Raw genomic sequence first — 13,050 nt, 5'->3', positions numbered from 1 at the left:
AGAAGAGGCATCATGATATAGTGGAATAGGTACTGGAACTGAAGCCAGAAAGCTGCAATTATGCCAGCAGATAGTTGTGGTACTGTATGAGAGTTCTCTAAAGAGGCACAACCAATATGATCAATCAGTCTATCTATCTCTATCCATCCATCCATCCAGTTAAAGATACAGTTGTCCCTTGATATCCTGGGGAGATTGATTCCAGGACCCCCCACAGATACCAAAATTCATGAATGCTCAAGTCCCTGATATAAAACAGCAAAGTATTTGCCGTTTACCACCTATGCACATCCTCCCATATACTTTAAATTATCCCTAGATTACTTATAATACCTAATACAATGCAAATGCTATGTGAATAGTTGTTATACTGTATTATTTGTAAGTTTGTATATTTTATTGTTGTATTTTAAAAATTATTTTAAAAAGTACTTTTGGTCTGTGATTGGTTGAATCCATGGATGCAGAACCTGCAGGTACAGGTGCAGGCTGACTGTATTTATTATAAGGTTTTGGCTCATACAGTTATCAAGCTTGATAAATCCCATAATTTGCTATCTGAAAGCTGAAGATCTCAGAAAGCTGGTGATGTAGCTTGAAGGTCTGAGAGCCTGAGAGCCAATGGGGTAGATTCCAGTATGGGTTCAAAGGCCTGAGGACCAGGAGCATAGGGGGCAGGAGAAGATGGATGTTCCAGCTCAAGTAGTCTAATGTTCCTCTGCCTTTTTGTTCTATTTCAGGCCCTCAATGTATTGGATGATACCTGCCAATACTGGTAAGAGCTGATCTGCTTTACTCAGTCTACTGATTTAAATGCTAATCTCTTTCAGAAACACGCTTACAGACACATCCAGAAATATAATGTTTAACCAGCTATCTGGGCATCCTGTGGCCCAATCAAGTTAACACATAAAATTTACTATCACAGTTACCTTAGACAAGTCAGTTAAATTCTCTGAGCCTTGGCTTCCTCATCTGTAATAAAAGGGTATTGCACCTTACCATCTTGAAAATTGCTTCCTATGATTCATTCTGCTTAGCTAGCATATAAAAAAGATTAGCATTTATTTATCTAATTTCAAAAGTACTTGCTCAATACAGAAAATCTGAAAAACCAAGAAAAACACCATGCCATGCCCCTCCCTTCACTTTCATCTATATTCTTCAGAGGTAATCACTGTAATATTTTGGTTCTGCCCAGTTATTCTGAGCATAACTACACTTTTACATTTAAATGCCTTTTCAGTTAGTAATTAAGTAAAAAAAAAACTATAAATTTGAGAAAATTGTACGAAGTATTCTCCTGTCCTTCTTGGATATTAGGTGTATTTAAAATAGCAATCTATGGGAAACAATGCTACCATCTTTGACAGCTAACTTTCCAAAAAATGAATCTAATGTTGGAGTTTCTTAACAGATGGAAGCTTGTTGGTTGGCATTTGCCATAGGAAGGAATACTTTTGGGAATGAAGTTCTTGGAGAAGGCCACTTAGCCCAATCACAAGTGGGGACTCTCTTGCTGTTTCGTGATATGCTCACCAAAGGATAGGCAATGTCCACTAGGTGGTAGTGTTGCCACGTGGCCCAAGAAGATAAGCTGCAAGAAACTGGCTAAAGATTATGTGAATATTAAAGACAGAAGTTTGGACATGAACAGCAAACCTGCTGAGCGCCAAGCAATATGATTTTTGACTTGTTCTAAGTGAGAGCCAGCTGAAGACTTTCTGGAGGACAGTCACATGTATTATGTATATGCTTTAAGATGTATTTATAAACACACACACACACACACACACACACACACACACACACACACACACACGTAAAATAGATATAGGGAATTATGTCATCTGGGAACCAAACTAGGAGAGCAAATTTCCCTCAAAGAGGTAAAAAGTATAATACATAATATGATAATTACATAGTGCACACAAGATGTATTTTGAACTTTTCGGAAATAAACCTTTCAGGCGCAAGTTCTGTTGCCAAATAATAATAATAGCCAGAAGAGAACTGTGTCTTGTGGTTTTCGTATAATCCCTTCCAGTTCCTCACACACACCAAATTATGCTCAGGAAAGTGGGGATAACACATACTTTTCAGGGCAAGTTCAGTAAATTGAACTCTTTTGACCAAAATACTAGCAAAACAACATTGAAAGATCACAATATTTAACTTCTCTTTCAGAGTACACATAAACATCAGGAAAGAATGAAGATACCCTCATTTAAAAATCATTAAAAATTTTTGGATTTGAAATGACAATTTAAGCTTGGTCTTCAGACTTGGTAGATTTTACTTACAGACAAGTCTTTTTTAGGGGTCATTCAGTGTTTTAGTGTCGTCTTTACTCTTACATATAAAAAATTGTTTTCCTTTTTGTCTCTCATTTTTTTTCTCCATAATGATATTTATATCTCTCCTTTTCCTGGAAATAAGATAGATGGAAAGGGATAAACCTTTTATGATTCCATTTTACCATATTTCTCCATGGTAAGAAGATACAGTGGAATTCATTCAGCACAGAGTTAAAAATAGAATTAAAACATGCAATGTACAACAAACATCTAGAAACTGTACAAGTAGGTGGTTTTAATATTAGAGTAAAAATAAGAACCTTTAATTTTCTTCTACCAACCTCTTCCTTTTTCTCTGTTCATGGAATGCGCCTCTGAGGTGGATGCTCCATTGAATTTTTCCTAATATTTGTGATTTCTTGCAAGCTATTAATATGTGTGAGCAGCAGAGTTTTGATGGCCATGGGCCTTGGATGACTGCTTTGGCCTGGGGATATTCCTAGGTCAAAGGATGCCCTGAAATTCAGGTGGGTGGCAGGACTGACTCCAGAAATCTAGGTCTACTTTGAGGAAAAATCCAGGAATACTGATCTGGCAAAAACTCTGAGGTCACTTTGGAAGCGGCCAAGATGCTCAAGAGTCTCTTACAGATTAAGGCCAGCACAGGCAAAAACTGGCCAACCATGCCTGCGTGCAGTTGGTTTTGGATGACAGGGATGAAGCTTTCTAAGAGTAAGCTACAGTGGCCTCAGCTCTCGGTCAAGTGTATGTATATGTATTAGTGAGGAGACTTAATTAAGAAGGTGGGATTGTTGTAGTAATTTCCTTTGAGTCCTCATTTAAAATTGACTTTAAATGCTATTAGCTCTTGAGGTGAGGGGAGAAGGAAAGGGAGTAGAAGGTTAATTGCTAAGAGTAAACATATCCAGTGGTGGTTCTGCCATAGGCCACTTGAGAGTCAAATTTAGATCCAGATGAGATCTGAGGTATCTTCTGAGCCATAATCCTTCTTGTACCAGGAACCTTTGTCAGTTGTAGTCTGAATCTAATTTTTGTAGACGTTTGAAAAATTCCTAACTCTGCTAAACCTCGCTAAGGAGTTGAAGTCTACTTGAGATACCATAAAATTTTATGTGCTTATTACTGTAGACTTTTGGAACTAAACCAAATATAAATAAATATACAAACAAGTATAAAATATTTCTGGTCATATTTAACTTACTTGATTCTTTGGGTAAGGAGATTTTTTAAGCCTGGCAAAAATATTTTACTCTACCATAATTTAAGAAGAGTAACTGCAGCATGCTGTCCACTCTTTTGTCTGTGAATTTTTATATTTTCAAGAGAACGAGAGCACATAATATTTTTGCAATCATGGTGGTCTCTTTTTCTTTAAATTCTGAAGGATACCATCGCTGCCAATGGATAAAATTTCTTCTGGGAGTACAGATAGACTTCCATACAGGATTACTTTGCAGTGAAGTCAGAAATCTGAAGCACATGAATTAAATGGTTAAGCAGTGCTTGCAAGCTGTGATATCAGAGGAAATAACTGCTATTAAATGAAAGCTGAATAGCAGTGTACAGGGGGAAAATTCTCATTTTCATCAGCTAATAATCAAAACAGTTTGACACTGGCCAGAGAGAGCCAAAAAATATGGAAACAATTATTGAGTTGAATGAAATATCACAAAATTATATGTTATTTTGCATTTTGAGTTTTTAAGGTAAAAACATTTCTGAAGATTCTATTATGTATTGACCAAATAAAAGAAAAATGGTTAGGAGTGGGTTTAAAGGCAAAAGTAAGAAATGTGATATCTTAAGATACCAGTGGAAAAATGTTTGGATTATTCTGACTTCCACATGCATAGCTCTACTTTAAATCCCACAGCTCACTGCCTATATTATTAGGTTGGAATAACCAATTCTATAATGCAGTAAAAATGATTTCACTGACAAGAAAAAGATGCCTTATACGTCTAGTTGGGGTTTCGATCAAATGCATAGAGTTCACTTTGTCTTAAACAAGAAAGTGATGGTGATTGTCATTAAAACTCATGCTCTGTTTTTACTTTTATGGGACCATTATACCCCCTAACTGCATAACACTACAATAACAAAATCACGTTTCCTGCTATTTCAAGAAATCTGAAATGGTGATGAAAGACATTTCCTACCAATGATGTCAGTGGTTATTTAATTGCTATTAAGATGGTAATGAAACTCTTTCTTGTCACTTACACCTGATGAAGTGTTCTTGATCAGGTTGTGTGAAAACATGGCTGCCATTATATTATTCCTCTTTCTAAAAACTAGATTTTCATTGCTTTAATAATGTTAGCAAAGCAAGCTGAATTATGTTTGGCATTAGCTCTTGAATTATTGCCTCTAAATAGTATTATAAAAATTAAACTACCTTAGTTTTCCATACTAAGGATAACTTACCTTTTTTTTTTGCAATATTGAGAAAAACCTCATTTTTCCATTACTTGAGATAAAAATAAATCACCCACTCTAGATCTCAAATTGCCTCTGTCTTATTAATTTTAACTACCACTATCATTTTTTTTTCCTGAAGTCTAGAGCTATGCTTAAGTCACATCCATGGGACATAAAGCAAATTAAAAATTTCTGGATTTTTTTTCTTGGCTTGAGATATTAAGGAATACATAATAGTCCTCTCTTCTCTCACATTAATCTTGATATTTTCTGTTACCTGATTAACTGCTTTCTTTACTTGTCCACCTTCTAGGAAAGGCTGGAAAAGAAAGAAAATAAACAAAGACTATAAAACAGGAAGAGAGCTTATAGCATCAGTTCAGAAGTAGAGAAGCAATATTATCACTGGCATAAGAAAGATTTCCCTGTATCTCAAACCCTAAACAAGGCTATTGATCTTTGACTGAAAGTTGATGATAGTATGGTTAGTTGGAAAAAATATCAAGGATGGAGTCTGTTTCTTAAACATTATTTTATTTCCATTTTTGGGGGTACATAGTAGGTATATATATTTATGAGGTACATTAGATGTTTTGATATGGGCATGCAATGTGAAATAATCACATCATGGAGAATGGGGTATTCATTGCCTCAAGAATTTATCATTTGTCTTACGAACAATCCAATTGTACTCTTTAAGTTATTTTAAAATATACAAGTAAGTTGTTATTGACTATAGTCACCCTGTTGCACTATCAAATAGTAGGTCTTATTCTACTTTTTTGTACCCATTAACCATCCCCCAATGATAGAGTCAATTTTCTTTACCCTTGCAACTGAATTTGACAATGTGACTTACTTTGGTTAATTGGACACTGGCACAGGCCAGTGTGATGAACACTTACATGTTGGAGCTTACCCTATCTTGCTATTCTTTGGAACCCTGAGACTTCTGTGTAAAGAAACTCTGAAAGTCCCACTAGAGCAAGCTTGTCCAACCCACGGCCTGTAGGCCACATGCAGCCCAGGACAGCTTTGAATGCGGCCTAACACAAATTTGTAAACTTTCTGAATACATTATGAGATTCTTTTGCGGTTTTAAAAAACTCACCAGCTATCGTTAGTGTATTTTATGTGTGTGGCCCAATGCAATTCTTCTTCCAGTGTGGCTCTGGGAAGCCCAAAGATTGGACACTGCTGTACTAGAGGACGAGAGAACATATGGAACACATATGACCTGTCCTAGCTCAGGTCTCTCTAAACCAACATGCCTGCCAACCCTCAGACATGTGAGTGGGACCATACTAGATTATTCAGTCCCAGCCAGGTTGGTGAGGACCAGAAGATCTGCTCAGTCAATTCACAGACTTACAGGAGATAAACACAATTGTTATTTTAAGTCATTAAGTTTTGGGACTATTTGGTATACAAGTAAAAGCTAATTGAAACAAATATAAAACTGGAACATTTGTTTTGGATGAAAAATACTGTCTCACCAAATTTCTATTTTAATTGCTTTTATTTCTATTATTGAAAAGGTACTTCAGTGGAAAAGTTGGTTTTAGTTTCATGAATTCAGTGTAGCATGGGTAGCCTGGTATGTAAAGATTCAATGACTTGAGTCATTCTAGTTGAAAACTATACATTTCTCTGGAATTCCTGGGTGCCTCCATAAACTTTGTAAGATCCGGTTGCAATAATCTGTCAAGATACCGTCGCTTTTTAAATTATTAGGCTTTTCATTTCAATTTTGCCTATATGTTTTTAAACCATTACTTTTTATGTGAACATTTGGGAACCAAACACATTAGCTATTGCTAATTTAATGTGACACATCATAGATGTAAGTAACATTAGCAGTAACACATTTTTTTTCATTCTTATTGGAATTGGCACCAAATTCTCAAAACTATCTGAGAAAGACTTTGCTGTATTTACTGTCAATAAGAATTATATCACAGATGCATGTATAGAACACATCTTCATTCTATCTATTGAGGAATATCTGGCTGACAAAAATCCATTTATATTTGAATATATGCTCTATCTCTCTTTTATTTTTTTAGACAGAGTTTTGCTCTTGTTGCCCAGGCTGGAGTGCAATGGTGTGATCTCGGCTCACTGCAACCTCCGCCTCCCAGGTTCAAGTGATTCTCCTGCCTCAGCCTCTCAAGTTGCTGGGGTTACAGGCACCGGCCACCACGCCCAGCTTATTTTTTGTATTTTTAGTAGAGACAGGGTTTCACCATGTTGGCCAGGCTGGTCTTGAACTCCTGACCTTAGATGATCCACCCATCTCAGCCTTCCAAAGTGCTGGGATTACAGGTGTGAGCCACTGCACCCGGCCTGCTCTCTATTTTTTTTTTTTCTTGAGATAGAGTCTTGCTCTGTCACCCAGGCTAGAGTGCAGTGGCGCAATCTTGGCTCACTGCAAGCTCTGCTTCCTGGGTTCACGCGATTCTCCTGCCTCAGCCTCCCGAGTAGCTGGGATTACAGGCGCATGACACCACGCCCAGCTAATTTTTTGTATTTTTCTAGAGATGGGGTTTCACCGTGTTAGCCAGGATGGTCTCGATTTCCTGACCTTGTGATCTGCCCTCCTCGGCCTCCCAAAGTGCTGGGATTACAGGCGTGAGCCACGGCGCCTGGCCTGCTCTCTATTTTTAAAAAATTGATATAGGTTGTTGACTGAGTGTGAAACTGTTGGTGAATTCAAGAAATTGCAGGGCTTAGAAATTGTGAGCATTCATCTTATTCTAGGGTTGTCCTGCCTATTGTTATAATTTTGTCTTGACATTTTGATTGATACATGTACTGAATTCCTTTTGGATAGGTTGATTTGAAAGCTCAAATCCCAGGGATGGACAGAATAGTTTTTCATTTTATTTTTTGTCCAAGATGTTCAGAGTTGCAATCTATTCTTTTAAATACATGTTTTACCAGATGATCCAGCTCTTTGGAACCAGCTGGCTCTATATTACTCTGTTAGAAAATAAGTTTATTATTATTATTATTATTATTATTATGCTTTAAGTTTTAGGGTACATGTGCACAATGTGCAGGTTTGTTACATATGTATCCATGTGCCATGTTGGTGCACTGCACCCATTAACTCGTCATTCAGCATCCCTCCCCCCTCCCGCCACTCCACAACAGTCCCCAGAGTGTGATGTTCCCCTTCCTGTGTCCATGTGTTCTCATTTTTCAATTCCCACCTATGAGTGAGAATGTGCGGTGTTTGGTTTTCTGTCCTTGCGATAGTTTACTGAGAATGATGTTTTCCAGTTTCATCCATGTCCCTACAAAGGACATGAACTCATCATCTTTTATGGCTGCATAGTATTCCATGGTGTATATGTGCCACATTTTCTTAATCTAGTCTATCATTGTTGGACATTTGGGTTGGTTCCAAGTCTTTGCTATTGTGAATAGTGCCGCAATAAACATACGTGTGCATGTGTCTTTATAGAAGCATGATTTATAGTCCTTTGGGTATATACCCAGTAATGGGATGGCTGGGTCAAATGGTATTTCTAGTTCTAGATCCCTGAGAAATCACCACATTGACTTCCACAATGGTTGAACTAGTTTACAGTCCCACCAACAGTGTCAAAGTGTTCCTATTTCTCCACATCCTCTCCAGCACCTGTTGTTTCCTGACTTTTTAATGATCACCATTCTAACTGGTGTGAGATGGTATCTCATTGTGGTTTTGATTTGCATTTCTCTGATGGCCAGTGATGATGAGCATTTTTTCATGTGTTTTTTGGCTCCATAAATGTCTTCTTTTGAGAAGTGTCTATTCATGTCCTTTGCCCACTTTTTGATGGGGCTGTTTTTTTTTCTTGTAAATTTGTTTGAATTCATTGTAGATTCTGGATATTAGCCCTTTGTCAGATGAGTAGGTTGCGAAAATTTTCTCCCATGTTGTAGGTTGCCTGTTGACTCTGATGGTAGTTTCTTTTGCTGTGCAGAAGCTCTTTAGTTTAATTAGATCCCATTTGTCAATTTTGGCTTTTATTGCCGTTGCTTTTGGTGTTTTAGACATGAAGTCCTTGCCCATGCCTATGTCCTGAATGGTATTGCTTAGGTTTTCTTCTAGGGTTTTTATGGTTTTAGGTCTAACATGAAAGTCTTTAATCCATCTTGAATTAATTTTTGTATGAGGTGTAAGGAAGGGATCCAGTTTCAGCTTTCTACATATGGCTGGCCAGTTTTACCAGCACCATTTATTAAATAGGGAATCCTTTTCCCATTGCTTGTTTTTGTCAGGTTTGTCAAAGATCAGATAGTTGTACATATGTGGCATTATTTCTGAGGGCTCTGTTCTGTTCCATTGATCTATGTCTCTGTTGTGGTACCAGTACCATGTTGTTTTGGTTACTGTAGCCTTGTATAGTTTGAAGTCAGGTAGCGTGATGCCTCCATCTTTGTTCTTTTGGCTTAGGATTGACTTGGCAATGCGGGCTCTTTTTTGGTTCCATATGAACTTCAACGAGAACAAAGACACAACATACCAGAATCTCTGGGACACATTCAAAGCAGTGTGTAGAGGGAAATTTAGAGCACTAAATGCCCACAAGAGAAAGCAGGAAAGATCCAAAATTGACACCCTAACATCACAATTAAAAGAACTAGAAAAGCAAGAGCAAACACATTCAAAAGCTAGCAGAAGGCAAGAAATAACTAAAATCAGAGCAGAACTGAAGGAAATAGAGACACAAAAAACTCTTCAAAAAATTAATGAATCCAGGAGTTGGTTTTTTGAAAAGATCAACAAAATTGATAGACCGCTAGCAAGACTAATAAAGAAGAAAAGAGAGAAGAATCAAATAGACGCAATAAAATATGATAAAGGGGATATCACCACCGATCCCACAGAAATACAATTTACCATCAGAGAATACTACAAACACCTCTACGCAAATAAATTAGAAAATCTAGAAGAAATGGATAAATTCCTCGACAAATACACCCTCCCAAGACTAAATCAGGAAGAAGTTGAATCTCCGAATAGACCAATAACAGGTTCTGAAATTGTGGCAATAATCAATAGCTTACCAACCAAAAAGAGTCCAGGACCTGATGGATTCACAGCCGAATTCTACCAGAGGTACAAGGAGGAACTGGTACCATTGCTTCTGAAACTATTCCTATCAATAGAAAAAGAGGGAATCCTCCCTAACACATTTTATGAGGCCAGCATCATCCTGATACCAAAGCCTGGCAGAGACACAACCAAAAAAGAGAATTTCAGACCAATATCCTTGATGAACATTGATGCAAAAATCCTCAAGGAAATATTGTCAAACCGAATCCAGCAGCACATCAAAAAGCTTATCTACCATGATCAAGTGGGCTTCATCCCTGAGATGCAAGGCTGGTTCAACATACACAAATCAATAAATGTAATCCAGCATATAAACAGAACCAAAGACAAAAACCACATGATTATCTCAATAGATGCAGAAAAGGCCTTTGACAAAATTCAATAACCTTCATGCTAAAAACTCTCAATAAATTAGGTATCAATGGGACATATCTCAAAATAATAAGAGCTATCTATGACAAACCCACAGCCAATATCATACTGAATGGGCAAGAACTGGAAGCATTCCCTTTGAAAACTGGCACAAGACAGGGATGCCTTCTCTCACCACTCCTATTCAACTTAGTGTTGGAAGTTCTGGCCAGGGCAATCAGGCAGGAGAAGGAAATAAAGGGTATTCAATTAGGAAAAGAGGAAGTCAAATTGTCCCTGTTTGCAGATGATATGATTGTATATCTAGAAAACCCCATTGTCTCAGCCCAAAATCTCCTTAAGCTGATAAGCAACTTCAGCAAAGTCTCAGGATACAAAATCAATGTACAAAAATCACAAGCATTCTTGTACACCAATCACAGACAAACAGAGAGCCAAATCATGAGTGAACTCCCATTCACAATTGCTTCAAAGAGAATAAAATACCTAGGAATCCAACTTACAAGGGATGTGAAGGACCTCTTCAAGGAGAACTACAAACCACTGCTCAATGAAATCAAAGAGGATACAAACAAATGGAAGAACATTCCATGCTCATGGGTTGGAAGAATCAATATCGTGAAAATGGCCATACTGCCCAAGGTCATTTACAGATTCAATGCCATCCCCATCAAGCTACCAATGACTTTCTTCATAGAATTGGAGAAAATAAGTTTTAAAAACTGCATTTTAAAATCTGGAAGAATAACCCATCTGGATTAGTGACAACTTTGCATTTTCAAAGAGGAAATGTAATTCATGCTAAAAGTTATTATTTTGGAGAAAATTATATGTTATTAGTGAAATTTCATATGTCTAATACTTTGCTCCAGGTTTTATTGATAGCAATTTAAAATTAAATCGTTTAGCTTTATGTCAAGGCAGCTATCAAGCTAGCTGTATATCAAACAGAGCACCAGACAGCCCTGCTTATGAGTATCAATGAACTCAAATATAGCAACTCTCTCAGTATGAAAGGAAACAAGTCTACTTAGATCTGGTTTCAAGTAAAGAATTTATTTTTCTACTTTAACATGTTCCTGTCAATTTTGTTTGAGATGGTATTTGCTATGCAGTAGGTTTAGACTAATCCTGTTGCCTTTTTTTTCCTAAAAGAAAAAAATATTTGTATTTGTTTACTTCTGGTGGAGAGGTTAGATTGTATGTGGTCATTATTTTAATAAGAATGGATAAGAACAAATATCTGACCTATGAGTACAGCATACAGTTCCTCTAGCACTGACATACCAAGTCTCAGAGTATTATGCTTTAAAAAAATGGTAGAATTTAGAGTTAGGTAATTTGGGCCTAATCTGCTGATTTGTTGGGTAGTCTTCAGTAACTCACTTAACCTCAGTTATAAAATGCTTTGAAATCCTTAGATGAAAATGCCTGTGTTTAAGACAGAGTATCAGACTTGATTCTTATTTTATACAATCCTCAGGGGAAATTTTGAGAGCATTACATAGAACTAGAATTTGGCACAATAAAATTATAATGGATTTGGGGATTAAGTGAGCATGTTCAGTTTTTATGATTCTTAACCATTGTAGCAGCTCTGAATGATGGCAAGACATTCGTTTTTGTAGAGACTAGGTGCTGCTGAGAGAAATGAATGAGGCTCCTCAGTGGCCTGGCATTAAAGCCAAAAAGAATCTTTGATTGTTCAAAATGGCTTAAAACAATGATGAGCATGTGGTGATTTTTCAGCTTTTATCCCCAATGAAGGATTAAAAGATACTTAAATAAAATGCAATTATCATTTAAAATATCTCCCTGCATGGACATCCTGCTTTAGACGTATCTGATTCTGGGAGAAGGACCGGGGAAGGCCCTGAGGTGGCACTGGGCTTCACAGTGTCAGACATGTCAGGCCTGGATGCCTAGAATCAGACACTGAAGTGCTATTCCTAACCCTTTCTTTACTGGTCTGAGGATTGCATGTAGCCCTTTGGAAATAGGGTCATTTTTGAGAGTTGTAAAATCTACTTTTGCCTGTTGGAAGTCAGAGATCTCTTAGATTCCCAAACCAAGGTATGATTATAGAAGTGGTATATTAGGTTGTCATTAGAATGAATATTCAGACAGGATTGTGATCAGAATTGTGTCAACGACAATCCTGTGGTCCAGGTCTGATACTGCACTACTCATGGAATTAACCTAGTGATTGTTCTGGAAGCCTGGATATAATTTCATTCCAATCACATGGAAAAAGCTTAGTGAAGGAAGCTGAAAACATTTTCAGATTCTTTGAGTCCTACAAAACCTAACTCTGCACCTACTCTGCATCAGTGCTATACTTGGTTTTGGGGATATGGTGGTTCAATAGACAGACATTATTGGTATGCCTGCTACAGTAAGCAGCCGCCCTTCTGAGTGATTGTTGTTTTTAATAAGCTTATTATTTCATGTGAATAATAACCATTTTATATATTGTTCTTCATTTTAGAATGCTATGCTTCAACGGTGACTGCAATCTGACATGGTTCCCCCAAAACCATCTAAGATCAACTTATTTCATTTGTCCAGTAAGTGTTCATTAAAGTAACCTTTATTTTGAGCCTATTTTTTAAGTGCTAGGCACTTTCCCTTGGATTGGAACCGAATTTGTCCTTGGATTAGTATCTGTAATTGATCTCTGGAAAGGCTACTGCTGTTGTGAGACTGCTCCTGAAACTTGTGACCAGCTTGAAGTGTTTGGTTTTACTTGGTCTCACTGGTTTGTCAATATTTATGTCTTCCTTGAAATTTAATAGCTAATGTGCTACCATGTCTTGTTCACTACCTTTA

General features: G+C 37.2%; 1 long non-coding RNA gene across 1 annotated transcript in view; it reads left to right on the top strand.

Moving 5' to 3' along the window:
- The window catches only part of LOC131382996 (uncharacterized), a 76,464-nt gene extending 63,697 nt beyond the window's left edge, over positions 1-12,767 (top strand). The window contains exons 2-3 of the long non-coding RNA XR_009212644.1: positions 741-775; positions 12,710-12,767. This is a non-coding gene — a long non-coding RNA (uncharacterized LOC131382996). The remainder of the gene's footprint in view (positions 1-740; positions 776-12,709) is intronic.
- The last annotated feature ends 283 nt before the right edge of the window (positions 12,768-13,050 follow it).

Source organism: Hylobates moloch, unplaced genomic scaffold (genome assembly GCF_009828535.3).
Source record: "Hylobates moloch isolate HMO894 unplaced genomic scaffold, HMol_V3 SCAFFOLD_3, whole genome shotgun sequence".
In the NCBI taxonomy this organism is placed as follows: domain Eukaryota; kingdom Metazoa; phylum Chordata; class Mammalia; order Primates; family Hylobatidae; genus Hylobates; species Hylobates moloch.
This window is presented reverse-complemented; position numbering and strand designations above follow the sequence as displayed.